This window comes from Bos indicus, chromosome 8 (assembly GCF_029378745.1).
Source record: "Bos indicus isolate NIAB-ARS_2022 breed Sahiwal x Tharparkar chromosome 8, NIAB-ARS_B.indTharparkar_mat_pri_1.0, whole genome shotgun sequence".
Taxonomy (NCBI): domain Eukaryota; kingdom Metazoa; phylum Chordata; class Mammalia; order Artiodactyla; family Bovidae; genus Bos; species Bos indicus.
In genome coordinates, this window is record NC_091767.1 from 20,289,793 (window position 1) to 20,304,873 (window position 15,081).

Sequence of the window (15,081 nt, forward strand, 5' to 3'; positions counted from 1 at the left end):
ACAATTGTTGTGAAGAGCACTTTTAGCCTCAGTTATTTCAGAAAGTGGTTCATTTTTTTTTTCTTTACTGTTTTTTATATTCTTTCTCTGAAGACTTCCAAAACTGGTCTCCACTCCTTTCAAGTTGAAAGGATTAAAACATCTACACTGTTAATATAGACAGACTGTTGATGTGGGGTTGCTGAAATGAACCCTCCCAGTGTTCTGGTTCATAGAAGTAAACAGAAGTTTTTTTTGGTTGCTCAGCACAGGTTTATTGATTATGTGCATACTTATGCTGTTTCCTGGGTCTGTAAAAAGGAGCAATACATGGCTGTTGACCTTCTTGGAAACTGTCACTTAGAAATGAGAACAGGCAAGCCACCCTACAAGGCTACAGTGTCGTAAGAGCCATGGCAGCCAAGAGGCAGGCATCCAGCTAACTTGCTGGAGTTGTTGCAAACCCCTTTACAATTCAGAAGAGTGGATCTGCTGTGTCCTTCTCAGAGGTCCTGCTTTTCCTTCTTTGGATTGATTAACTCACTTGTGTAATTTTCAGCCCAACATCAGTATCATTTAGGTTAATAAATGATGTTCTCCTATCCATGAAATTGTCCATTTCCTTTCTGAAGCAACATGAAAGTTATAATATACAATAAAGACACTGCCTATATGAATAGTTGGGTTGATAGAGGAATTGACTGGACCGTCTTATTCTCTCTAAACATATATATGGAGTGACAATTTGCACAGGATTCATATAGTAAAATATCTTGAATATTAAAAGTGTGCTGACTAGCATTATTCTGCTTTGAATGAAGACAGGTTACAATCTTAGGGTCTCAAGCTCATTATTATTACTACTACTTTTAGTTTAAAAAACTAAAGGTTTAGATTAAGATGAAGTAGTTGATACTAACCCCCAGAAATACTCATGAATATTTTCAAATACCATATAGGCACCAAGCGTGAACCCATTTGGAAGACTGGCCTCTCCTTACACAGCCTGTCTTGTTCACCTGAAGATTTGTCCACATCCACAAGTAACTACACAGTACAAAGAAAGTCAAGAATGCTGTGCACAGAATACATTAAAAAGAAAAGGAGGACGGGTGTGACGTGTGTTTGTGTGTGTGTGTGTGTGTTGGGGGAGGATAGTTAAAAGGGTGGGAGTGGGCTGCCACACAGAAATGTGCTGCATCATTAAGTGGGATTTGGAAGAGAATGGAGAAGGGAATTCACCAAGAGAACACTGACCAAAGGCTTGTAGGTGAGCTTCTGTCTATGTGTGACATTTTCTCAGCTTCCCTGATAGCTCAGTTGGTAAAGAATCTGCCTGCAATGCAGGAGACCCTGGTTCAACTCCTGGTTGGGGAGATCCACTGGAGAAGGGATAGGCTACCCACTCCAGTATTCTTGGGCTTCCCTTGTGGCTCAGCTGGTAAAGAATCTGCCTGCAATGCAGGAGACCTGGGTTTGATCCCTGGGTTGGGAAGATCTGCTGGAGAGGAGAACGGCTACCCACTCCAGTATTCTGGCCTAGAGAATTCCATGGACTGTATAGTCCATGGGGTCCCAAAGAAAGGACATTACTGAGTGACTTTGACTTCACAAGTTATATTTAATACAGACCTATGAGCTTATTAAACATTTTTGTGTCCACAACTAGTTAAATCTCAGATTAATCAGAAATTAGAGTTCATAGATGAAATACAAACTATGTAAACATCGAAATTTTGTTCTCATTACTTTGCCCATTTCTATTGTAACATTGAAAGTATTTTCTGTGATTATATGTGATTTTTGGAGTTGCGTAGAACTATCTAGTAAGGATACTGACTTTGTTTAAAAGAAGGCATTTATATTTGGAGCATGTTGTTCAGTGTATGCAAAAAAGACCAGAAGAAGCTAAACATCCCCAGTATTAGAACTGGACCAATCTCTTTCTCGTAGTGTATCCTTTTCAAACTCACTAATTTAAGATGATAAAGTGATCTTTCTTTAGTATTTACACTGTTTCTAATGCCATAGTACCTGGTTCACTCTAAAACTTTGGATTTGTAGTTATTACTTTCTTATCTATTGTATCACCTTTGTGGAAGTTGCTGCTGCTGCTAAGTCGCTTCAGTCGTGAGGGGAAAATTATAAAATCCAAACGTTTCTCAGATGTTTCCAAGATGAGGTTTTAGTTTGACAACCTTTTACCTCTTTGTTGTTTTGTTAGCTCAGTTAATACTCACACCGTGCATTTCAATGAAGAACTGAAGGAAAGGAAGGCAGCCCATTTAAATAGCCCTTCCGGAGAAGGGCTTTGTTTGTCTGTTTGTCCTGAAGGGCCCTTGGATCCACCGATCGTCTATAGCTCGGTGCTGTCTCTAACTCTGATTTTTATTGTGCACCCCTTCTGAGAATCCTTCTTGTCCAGATTTGAAAGCAACCAGCTCTACTGTGGACCTTCTTGAAGAAGTGAAGAAACTGGCCGCGGTCTTCAGGGTGACCCACCTGTGGAATGAAGCACAGCAGGTGAGGTAGCTGGGTTCTCTGGATTGGGCTGGATTGTGACGAAGGTGCAGCAGCTGTGCTGAGAATGGAGGAGGGCGGCTTCCACCCATGAACGCAAGCGGTCAGACATTCAGGAGATGCACAGCTTTCATTTCAGACCCAGAGGTAGCATGTTGAGCACCATGTTGAAAGTGCCTGAGCGCCTTACGTTTACAGGCATGTACTAAGTCTTTTCCTTTCTCAGAATGTAACTTTTGTCGAGTTGCAAGGAGTAGTAATTATAAGAAATAATGCAGATTTCCACACCAAAAAAAAACCCCAAAACCTACTTATCAAAAAGGATAAGTAGCTATTGCTATAAATGTTGAAGCAGCAGTTGCAGTTGTTATTGTATTACTTAAATATCTTCAGCAGAATTTCATCTCTTGAGAATGGCTGCTGCTGTATTCTGCATATGAACCCAAGTATATGGTGAGAGAACCTTCTGCTTTCCAGGAGTTACACTTTGAGAAGTACCTGTTTTACACCCATACATCACGTAAGGAGAGCCTCTTTGCTTCTTCAAGTCCATTGCTCCTTATGTTCTCTGTCCAAAGAGTAAATGGCCTGAGTACCAGATGAATAGGCAGACTTTCTGTCTTTGCTAAATGCAGGGTGGTGAGAACGTCTTAGAAGTTTATCTGAAGCTTACCCTAATACCGGTGAGTTGGTTTTTTATGTGATGGTGGTGTTGTGCTTCTCATACTTTTTTCCATGTTCACGTCCTGAGAAGATCAATCTCTCTACATGCCTTGATCCTTCTATGTTGCACACTGTGGCACACAGGTTGGGGAATTGTCTTTTAAATACACTGTTTTTTTTTTTTTTTAAACTTCCTTTCTTTCATTAAATGTACATTGAGCTTGTGCTCTATACCAGTTGCCTTGCTGTTTCAGGACTGAAGATTTAATTTATGTCTAGCTTCAGTCTGGTTTTGAGCTGGAGGACACCTCAGGCATCCTTAATTCTCACCTCACCTTAATTCTTCAGATGTCAGTCAGACCCAGAGAAGGTAAGGTTCTCTAAAGTTCTTCTGCTGCCATGAGATGTGGCACTTGAACTCAGTCCTCCTCACTCTTGAAATCTGCCCTTTGCTCTCATTCAGGTACTAAAACTCACACTGCATTAACTTTCGTAACCTGTGTCCTTTTGTGTGATCAGATTTTATGATTCTTGCAGGATTTGGGTATTTAGAAGTCGAATACGGGTAAGAGCATTTTTTTATTTTATTGTGCACTCATTAATTTACATTCTTGTGGATAATTTTAACCACTAAAATATGGTCACAATAGAAAATTTGTAAAGTTCAAAAAGTAACAAGTTAAAAATTACTCAGCTCTTTCCTGAAGAAGATCACCTTTTTTCCCCTCTGATACTTTTCTTCTTGAAGTTACGATTATATATCTCATCTTCATAAAGATTTTAAACATTCAGATTTTAAAAGTTTGGTTTTTTTTCTTGATAAAGCTGTTTTACTTTCTGGTTTTGTTCATGAGCATTGGAAAACATTTTTTAACAGGCGTTAAATAATCCATTTTGATTTTAGTTTAAGGGACGTGAAAGCTGTTATTTGGTTTTGATTGTATTGATTGTTACTGACATGTCAGGGAGGTTTATAAAAATCAGGGATTCTGTATGGTTTCCCATTACAACTCCCATTACAACCTCATTCTTCCAGGTTTTCATAGAGACTGAAGACCAACTGAAGGATAGAAACTGGGGCAATATCTCCAAGTCTCAGTGTGGGGAGGTGCTAAATGCCTGCTTGCCACTATTTAAGGTGCTCAATTTGGTTGCACACTTCAGCTAAGCAACAGGGGCCTGGATGGGAAGTAGGGAGATGTGTGAAGCTACTTTTTCTCCCTCTATACAGGGACACACAGATTCCCTAGCATACTGATAAGTCAGCTGCTTCTGTCCTTTCTTTCTTTAGAAGAAGGCAGTGCTCCCTTTGTGAATAGGGGCTCGGAAGAGAGGAGGATGATGAACTCGGTTGTGGGTGAGTAATTTTTCCTTCTTCCATGAGTCTCTGATTGCAGGGATCTTCTTTTCTGCAAGGGTCTGGGTATATACCGACTCCCTATTGCATGTGCTGGGAGAAATAAGTGATAGAAGAAGAGCACTCGTCGAAGGATGGAGGAGGCTGAAAAATGCTTGTTAGAGTGCACCTGGATGCTGCCGTGACGTCAGAGGCGGACCCTAAATGGCTCTCCAGCAAGTACGACAGCCTTTTTTCACCCCTTTCTTAACAATGAGATGTAGATTGGGCTTGTTCTCTATTCAAGCATCCTTATGAGTAAATGTCTATTTTTATGGTAGAGCTGCACTTTAAAAATAGCTCCAATCAGTGCGACTCTTTTCCCCCATATGTTAAAAAGTTATATATGAGTTAAAATATCTCAGATTGCTTAAATTCTTCCAGACACAAGGCACTTTTCCTTTTTTCTTTTCTTGTGGGGAGAAGTGGAGGGTGACAGGGGAGGATGAAATACAAAGTAAGGACTTTCTTTCTGGGCCTCCTCAACCCTGTGTTTGTTCTTTGAGACTTTTTCAACCAGTCACGAGGCTTTTAAACCAAGATTTGGGATTTCTGACTGTTAAAAAATTCATTAATATTTGGCGGGTTACAGTCTTCTTCCTGGAGCGATTGTTTATTTTTGTTGCTGAGAGCAATTAGCTAGAACAGTCACAGTTGCAGCTGTTAGATACTCCAGGCTCCAGCAGAGATCACAAAAAGCTCTCTGCACATTTAGAGTCTGCATTTGAATTGTTTTTAATGGATGATTCTTCTAGAGTATACTCTGCTAGCAAATTCGATTGGGTGATCCTAAGCCAAGTCAAATTACAATGGGATCCTGAACCTGCTGTGTTGATTAGAGTCACCTAGGCCCCTTGCTTTGTAGAAGCCTGAGTAACTGTGGCTGCTGCGTGTGGCAGGAACCTGTCCCATTCCTGTCTCTCTGTATCTTTATCGTGTAAACCTTGGTATGGCTTGTCCCCAAATGCTGTGCCCAAAACACAGTGTTTTCTCAGGAATTTGTCCTGGGGTGTTTATTCCTTGTTTGTTGCTCTTAACTTGTTGAGGCTTTTGTGAGATAATCTGCCTGTGCGAATGTGAGCAGAAGAGTCATGAGTATAATCTGGTGCCCATTGACATAACATCTTTAGGAAAGACTAGCTTCTTAGAAAATCTTGGCTCCAGTTAAATGCCTTACACTTCAGAAACAGCAACCCAAATGAAGGGATTGTTTCTCTATTTTTATGTCTGTACTTTTGCCTTTGCATATGCTTTTGATGGAAAAGTCTTTATGTGTGTCCATATTTAATAGCCATACAGCTTTAAGGTTCACACACTGTTTTTTTAATATGCATATCAGTCATGTGTGAGGCAGGGAATTCTGTGTTTCGTCAGTTTATGGAAGAATAGATAGTCTCACAGGTGGGTGGGTAGCCAGCAACCTGCTTGGTTTTCTGTACTGTGGCCATTTACTTTGCGTAAATAAAAAATGTGTTTTGCATATTTCACTGCTCATGTACTGAGCTAAAGCAGGTTGATGCACTTAGCTTTATTTGAAAGGCTGCTGGAGAATTGCTCTAATAAGTTCAGGGCTGGAGTGAGAACTCAGTAAAGCAGGGTAGAATCAGGATGATGTTATTTCATCTTTATTTTGGGGAAATTATTTGGGAATCTTGGAGAGGCTTGATAATCGCATTACAAGTAGGGATCCAAAATGTACAGTGAAAGTTTGTTTCCTGCTAGCTAGCATAAATTAAATTAGCAGTCATTACATTTTGATGAGATTTAGTTACTTATACGAAGATATTTTTAAAACAGCCTTTCAAATGGCAGTTGATTGACCAGATGGCAGTTTGCTTGATTAGCCAGCTTGGATCTATTACTAAGTCAGGTAGGTTGTTTTTCTTTAATCATGCCCCCTTCCAATAAAAATTTTTATATACTTAGATATGAACACTTCTGAGATCTCTGTATGCAGGTCAAGAAGCAACAGTTAGAACTGGACATGGAACAACAGACTGGTTCCAAATCGGGAAAGAAGTACATCAAGGCTGTATATTGTCACCCTGCTTATTTAACTTATATGCAGAGTACATCATGAGAAGTGCTGGGCTGGATGAAGCACAGGCTGGAATCAAGATTGCTGGGAAAAATCCCAATAACCTCAGATATGCAGATGACACCACTGTTATGGCAGAAAGCGAAGAAGAACTAAGAACCTCTTGATGAAAGTGAAAGAGGAGAGTGGAAAAGTTGGCTTAAAACTCAACATTCAGAAAATTAAGATCTTGACATCTGGTCCCATCACTTCATGGCAAATAGATGGGGAAACAATGGAAACAGTGACAGACTTTATTTTGGGGGGCTCCAAAATCACTGCAGATGGTGACTGCAGCCATGAAATTAAAAGACGCTTGATCTTTGGAATAAAAGTTATAACCAACCTACACGGCATATTAAAAAGCAGAGACATTACTTTGCTAACAAAGGTCTGTCTAGTCATAGTGATGGTTTTTCCAGTGGTCATGTACGGATGTGAGACTTGGACTGTAAAGAAAGCTGAGCACCGAAGAATTGATGCTTTTGAACTGTGGTGTTGGAGAAGACTCTTGAGAGTCCCTTGGACTGCAAGGAGATCCAACTAGTCCATCCTAAAGGAAATCAGTCCTAAATAGTCATTGGAAGGACTGATGCTGAAGCTGAAACTCCAATACTTTGGCCACCTGATGCGAAGAACTGACTCATTGGAAAAGACCCTGATGCTGGGAAAGATTGAAGGCGGGAGGAGAAGGATATGACAGAGGATGAGATGGTTGGATGGCATCACTGACTTGGACATGAGTTTGAATAAGCTTCAGGAGTTGGTAATTGAAAGAGAAGCCTGGTGTGCTACAGTCCATGGGGTCGCAGAGTCGGCCACGACTGAGCGACTGAACTGAACACTGGTGAATAAAAGTTCAGTAATTTTAATGAAATTTTAATGCAAATATTTTCTCTCTCTCACAGCTTAAATGATACTATGGTCTCCTGAAATACCATGATTTGAATTGAACACAAAAAAATTGCAAGCAGAATGCAAGACTCTCTTCTCTCTTCCCTTCCGAAGATTACATAATTACATTGATATGAATTACTGATGGTTTTCTTGTTTCTTCAAACTTTTAAGAATAACTCATGTTTTTAATGGGCTTTCCAGGTGACTGAGTGGTTAAGAATCTTACCTGCCAGTGCAGGAGATGCAGGTTCGATGAGGAAATGGCAGCCCACTCCAGTATTCTTGCCTAGGAAATCCTATAGACAAGGAACCTGGAGGGCTACAGTCCCTGTGGTCGCAGAATCAGACAAGACTTGCATGCACGCGCACAATGTTTTTAAATGTTGGAAACCTTGGTAGTATCTACTAGGACACCACAAACATTAGCATTAACTCTTAAGTATGTTTGAAAGCAGTGTGGCAACCTCATCTTGGATAAATTAATTAAGGACTCAAGAGTGATGCAGATCAATGAGAAGGATGTGAAAACGCAAGGATAAATGATTTGACCAGAACATGTGAGTGGAGCAGTAAGGGCATCTCTGTGATGCTTTCGTTTCCATCACAGTAAATGGAAGCCTGGGGTGAGGTTGCTGATAAATCATTGAGAACCCCATTAGGAAGATATATGCACAGAACTTTGGATAGTGATCCTGAGATTTTGAAGACTGGCGGCTCTATTAGCCTCAAAGTATAAAGCATCAGAAACACAAAAATAGTTTGTGTTTCACAGTTCTTCTCAAACTTAGGTATGCATGATACTCCCCTTTGAAGCTTATTAATACAGATGCTTGAGGCTCACCTCAGATGCTGATTCAGGGGGTCTAGAGCAAGTCCCAGATAAGCTTCAAAATAGAGGAGGGTCTTCAGCCAAGGTAAAGACGTTCTGGCCTGGTGTGTACCGGAATGAGCTGTCAAGAGTATAGGAATTCCAAGTGTTCTTACTCTGCCTATTCTTCCTTCTGTGATGCATTCTCTTTGCTTTTCAGGAAGCCCTTGGTTGGCTATTCCTAGCCCAATTTTCACCTAGAAAACTGAGATTTTGGGTCAAGCAATATGCTATGTGTAGTATATCAGTAACATCAGAGGAGAGGTGCGCTAAGGATCCCTGCTTTACAGAAGCATAAAGTGGAACTTAAAGAGGTTGAGCACCTTGTCCGAGAACCTCAGCTGGACAGTTGTTGAGCTGGAGCTGCAGCTCCCTGTCTGCCTTCAGAGCTGTGGTCTGAACAACACAGTGTCCCGCAGTGGTTATCAGTGGGCAGCCATGGTGGAAATACTTGATTTTACTCTTAATATGAGCTAGTTTAGTTTAACTGCTACAAGTACATCCCCTCGTGGAAAAGAGTCTAGCTGTTTGTTGTTGTTGTATGTGGAGTTTATAATGTAAAGATACGTTTGCTTTGTGTTTTAGCTCACTTTTTAGACTTGGAAATTCCTTAGGGTAGGATCTTTCTGTGATTCAGCTTGGTGTTTCATTTCCCATATGTCCACCATGGTGCCTTGTACTTGCATCGTGAGTGCTCAAAGGGTTGTGGAATACATAAAATGGAAAAATGAAGTTTGAGGAGCTGTTACCTACTCAGAATTCAGGCTGGTGTGAGACCTGGTGTATTCTTACATTTATTTTCTCCTTTGGAAAATTAGTACTGATACTATTCCATGTTTCTTGAACATTTCAGGTGTGTTTTCTTGTTTTGCCGATGAGTCAAGGTTGAAAATGTATCAAATTGTAAAATGATGATCCCAGGAAAAGTATGGAAAAGGAATTACTGTGCTCTGGGAGAAAGTGAAAGTCTGTACACCAGGGATTTTTGCTATACATTCTGGTTTCTCTTCTCCTTGGTTAAAAATGTCTTCTAGGTGAATGTGAAGAATATGATCAATTAATTTCTTTTGTCGTGGACAGTGCTTAAGCTGGTCCCATGTCTGAATAGTGTAGAAGACAGAAATATAAAGGAAAGTTGAAATGTCTTTGGTTCTGTTGCTCAGGAGTCCAAGGTGACCCAGTATTTTGTGTACATTTTAAAATAAAAGATATCACAGCTCTTCATTTATTTATATATTTATTTTTGGCCATACCGCATGGCATATAGGATCTTACTTCCCTCACCAGGAATCAAATATGTACCCCTTGCATTGGAAGCTTGGAGTCTTAACCACTGGACCGCCAGGAAAGCTCCTCTTTCATTTTTTTAAGAGAGATATTATGGTGTTAATAGGAAGAAAGTAGCTATACCTTTTGGATTTACTCTGAGAGGTACAGTGTCCTCTGCTTAAAGTTTATAGCTTGACTAATGCCATCTCTTGAGCAAATCCAAAACTTTCTTAGTGAAAGTCATATAAGAGTATCAGAATGTTAAGTATAGTGTATTAGTTCAGGCTTCTGTATCTGAATGCCATAGGCTGGAGGCTTATAAACAACAGAAATTTCCCATCGTTGTAGAGGCTGGATGTGTGAGATCAGGGGGGTCATATGGCAAGGCTCTGGTGAAGGTCCTCCTCCAGGTTACAGACTGCCAGCTTGTCACTCTGACCTCACAGGGTGGAACTAGCACGTCAGCTGTCTGGCCACTCCAGTATTCTTGGCTGGAGAATCCCATGGGCGGAGGAGCCTGGTAAGCTACAGTCCATAGGTTCACACAAAGTCAGACACGACTGAAGTGACTTAGCACGCATAAAGTGATTTGCTTCTGCTAATCTCAAGCGATTAGATTTTAATATATGAATTTTTGTGGGGAGACATTCAGTACATAACATTTAGTGTGGAGTTCTAAGGTATATTTGGGTAGACATCTCTCTAATTCACCCTGTGACTCTCATCATATAAAACTCTTCTTGTTATGATGATTGTCTTCTATTGACCCAGTCATAAGGCTGGGCATGTCACATGAGTTAATTGTTCATTTTCACGATGCTGCTGAAAAGATACATATTATTCCCATTTTACAGAGAGGAAAATCTGAGACTTGGAGAGACCTCTGATGGAATAAAAATGTTTCAACTTCTTTCATCATCGCTAAGTAAAATGGAAAAGAGAGTTCTCCATTTCCAGGTAGGTTGATGATAAATGATATATTTGGTAACTAGAGCATGGTCAGGGGAAACATTTGGGGACTGGAACTCAGGTTACTCTCTTTGTGTCTTGTACATGCACCTCTGAGAGAGCAGTTTTGCAGGCTTTAGTGGAACCTAGTTCACATTAAATCTTTATTTTTCTGATTTAAGAGACAAGAGAGCATTTGTTCTTTTGGAAGTAAGATACTCATTTATCTTATTGCTTTCTTATCTCAGTGACAGTTGCGACCATTTCTGTTTTTACTGTTTCCTATTGGTCATGCATGTTACTGTCCCTGTAAGAAATATGTAAGTCTGTGGATTAGTTGTTATAAGTGCCTTCATTTGGCAGGTGAGAAAGTTGGGTAAAGGAGAAGCAATTGACTTGATTAATGTACATTCTCTGTGTAATTAGAACTGCAAACCGTCAGGTACCAGGCTGTGGTTTAGAAACGGAGCAGTGTCATGTGAAGTGGTACCTGGAAACACATTTGGCAGTAGCACTCACTGTCTAGACTGACGTGCATACAAATGGAAGGTTTGGGCTGTGCTAAAATACAATGCACAATATTTCAGGGAGTGGTCCTCTTACCTCCCATTATTACCTCTTCTTGTTCAACATCATGCTGTCCTGGTTCCCTGAATAGGTGGCCAATGGTATTAGCGCAATACACAGAATAAGAATACTGGACTCTGTTCTCTAAGATCTTGCTCTTCCAGTGTTAATATATATGGTCATTGACAGCTCCTGGGAATGGTTAGAATGCAGACTTGGTGTATTTTCAACCCCCAACCTGCTCAACTGTCATCTGTATTTTAGCAGAATGCATGGGTTGATCCAAGTGCATTTTAAAGGTTAAGATGCAGTGCTCTAAGTCAGTTTCTCAAACCTGAACATGCTGAAGATTGACCCAAGAGCTTACTAAAACACAGATTCTTGAGCCCACAGATTAACTTGGTAGGTTTGGGGTGCACACACTGAAAATCGTTCTGTCCTTGGACACTTGCAGCATTGCTTGGATGATTCCTGGTGCTAGCACGTTCCAGGTATTATTATCATTTGGGTGGTTGAACTCAGTGACCGTAAGATACTGCACAACCAATTGTAGGAACTTTTACCAAGGGCGGAAGATAGATTCACACCAGTGCCACATTTATTTATTGAAAAGTTACCCTGCAGAGGACTAAGGTTGATGGAAAACTGTTCTGTGGCCACTAGGAGAAGGGAAAATCTATTTCTCTATATAAAGATAAATAGAACAAGAGAATAATGTCCAAATAGTTTCCAGTAAACCATTTATTGGGTTGACCAGAAGCACTGCCCTCTTTGTCCATCAAAGAGGAAATCTTGCATTCCTCAGCTTTTCTAAGAGTCCACTTCCTTCTAAAAATTCTGATTGATTCCCTTGCCAAGTATAGCAAACACAGATCAGATGGGAGTAGCTGACATGGCCATCCTGCCTCCCCTTTTATATTGATCTAGGGAAGTTCTTGTGAAGCTAAGGGCTGGCCTCCTACTACTTTGCTTTAAGGCATTTTTTATGTTTTTCCCTTGAGAGAAAGGTACCTTTGAGGACTAAACAATTCTTGATCCAAGGAGTCAGAAAATTCTGAACCCTACCCACCCTTGTACGTCACCTAATCTTCAGGGAAGCAGATACTGGATCCATTTTTCTCTTTTTTACTGAAGTATGATTGATTTACAATGTTGTGTTTCTGGTGTACAGCAAGATGATTCAGTTATACACATGTATTTAGATATTTTTTTCAGATTCTTTTCCATTTTTTTATTTCAAGATAATGAAGTATTCTTAGAGCTTTAGTATACTCTTGTGTCATGAAATTTTAAAACAGCAGATGCACTGGAAAATTCACACACATCCCGAAAGTATATTTTTCTTGAGAACTTTTTACTCTGCAGCATTTAAACAATTTTTGTCTTCTGTAGTTGACATTAAGTATTTGATGTGTCTTCAGGAAAAAAAAGTTGCTTCACTGTCTGTGGCAGGTGTGATATTCAGCAAAGTGCATATGTTTGAAAGTAAAGCTTTGGGTATGTGAGGTTTTATCCATTTGCCCTTAGTTTTTAACTGATTCCTTTAATTATACTAAGTTACTTATTCATAGATACATAAAGAAACTATTAAAGGGGGAAATTCCTATATGACAGATGTCAGGATTTTAAAACCCTGTAAGTTTCTTTTGGTTCAACTTTCTTTGCTTTTGAAACAGTAAGAGTTGAAAACATTGGATGGATATTTTCTAGGAAATGCATACTAGGAATAAATGAATTTAGCATTCATTTTGGACATGGCATGTATATTTACTTACTATATTACATCATATAGATCATATATATGAAGATATATTTCTCACATGCATTATATATATATATATATATATGAAGTCTACTAAGTCACTTCAGTCATGTCTGACTCTGCGACCCTATGGACTGTAGCCCACCAGGCTCCTCTGTCCATGGGATTCTCCAAGCAACAGAACTGAAGTGGGTTGCCATTTCCTTCTCCAGGGGATATATATAATATATATAATATATATATGAGATACATCTCATATCAAAGCTGATAAATAAGCATAGATGTTTTATTTGCGACCTCAGGATTAGAAGGAGAAACCAGTGTTTAATGGAGTAGCCACTGTCAGCCTAGCACTGTGTAATGCACCTCACAGTTTTGCCGAGTTGTGTGTTCTTACAGCTGAGGAACCAGAGGCTTAAATCAGTTACCAGATTTATTTGCAGAGCTGAGATTTACATTTGATTTTGAATGTGAACTCTGGAGCCCATTCTCAACATGTGCCTTACTTTATTGAAAGCTGGGTAAAAGAGATTTGATTCCATGCAGGCATTATAAACAAATCTAATGTCTAAACCTAAGGATTTCAAAGTTTTAAGTATGTGTTTTAATTTGATTCTCAGTGTGTTGTGATGTAGATGGCGCAGGTGCTAATTGCTCATTTACAGGTAGTGGGGGCGGGGGTGGATGGATAAGGATTTGAAACTCAGAGGTTGAAGGATTTGCTGAATAGAGCAAGGCTAGTGAATGGCAGAGCCTTTAATCAGACCCTCCTGTTGACTCAAGACCTTTCTTGAGTCACCTCATGTGCTTTCTCACTCCTGTCCTCCCTGTTTGCTAAAAGTGTATTTCAAAGAGGCTGGAGGAGTTGTTAAAGCAGAGTGTCTCAGGATTATAACATCTCATGAAAAGGCTTGTGAAACACTGCTTTCCTTCCATGCCCTCCCCATCCCAGCATCCTTTGTAAATGGATTCTAGCAGGAAGCTATGTGCTGCCCAGAATCAGCTGAATGAAATGCATTAGTAGTTGGGATCTGTTCTAATTGTATTTAATACTCATGTCGTAAGAGCCTAATTTTCTTAGGAGAAAGTTTTTCAATGTCCTAAACAATCCAGTGATTGATGACACATACCATAAAAGTTGTGATCTTTTGGCTTCTGTTCATATCACTAGTTTTTATTTGTAAGACAAGGAGGTTTTACTCACTGTAGGAACATTTTTAGCCTCTTTGCTTCTTGGGAGACATTTGGGGTTTGAAGGTAGTGCCCAATGTGAACATTTGGGACTCTGGTTGGGAACGTGGCAGGGGTGGGTTTTAATTCCTGTGGGGTGACTTCCCTTTCACTCTGACCTGTCAGGTCCGTGTTCTGGCTCTAACTAGTCACGTTTGGGGGTCTGGTCTTTCTCTCTGGTGAACCCCAGCTTAGGAAGTGACTTGTCGACCCTGCCCCAGGAGCCTGCCTGAGAGGTTTGGCAGACCCTCCTGTTCTACGGTGAATCCCTCAGGCTTGTGCGGGATGACAGATGGTTGAAGGAAACTCAGAGCCACCCCTCTACGTAATGATGAGAAGGGACCAGCCTCCTGATAAGTGGAAATCAGAACCCACGCACCTTTTAATTCTGGTAAATGGGACATTGAAACAGACACAAAGGGAAGAGGGGAGGAAGACCTTTCATAAGTTACCAGTTTGTCTTTGTCTGTACTTCTTGCACTTACTGGTCGAAAATTCTTCATCTGTATCTTGTTTTATGTGTATAATGAGTACACTGTACTGACCGTATAATGTACACTGTATAGCACATACATAGCACACTCTATATAGTAGTGCACTATAGACTACTGAGACTGAGGAATTGTCTTTTTGTTCCCTTTTTGGATATAGATAATCACTGGAAATGCCAAAAATATGAGGCAGGATCCAAATGAGGGTCCTGTTGGAGCAGCCACGGGGCTCCCTGTGCTCTTAGCCCCTCTCCTGAAACTCGTGCTGAGGCCTCCGTAGCCCTCCATAGCCACTTCTGTACCTGGCCTCCCTAATCAGACCTCTGGCATGTGACTAAAGGACATGGGCTGTAGGCTAGCCAGGGAGTGACTTGGGTCTCCTTACAGAGTGGACACGCATTAGTTGAAGGCAGA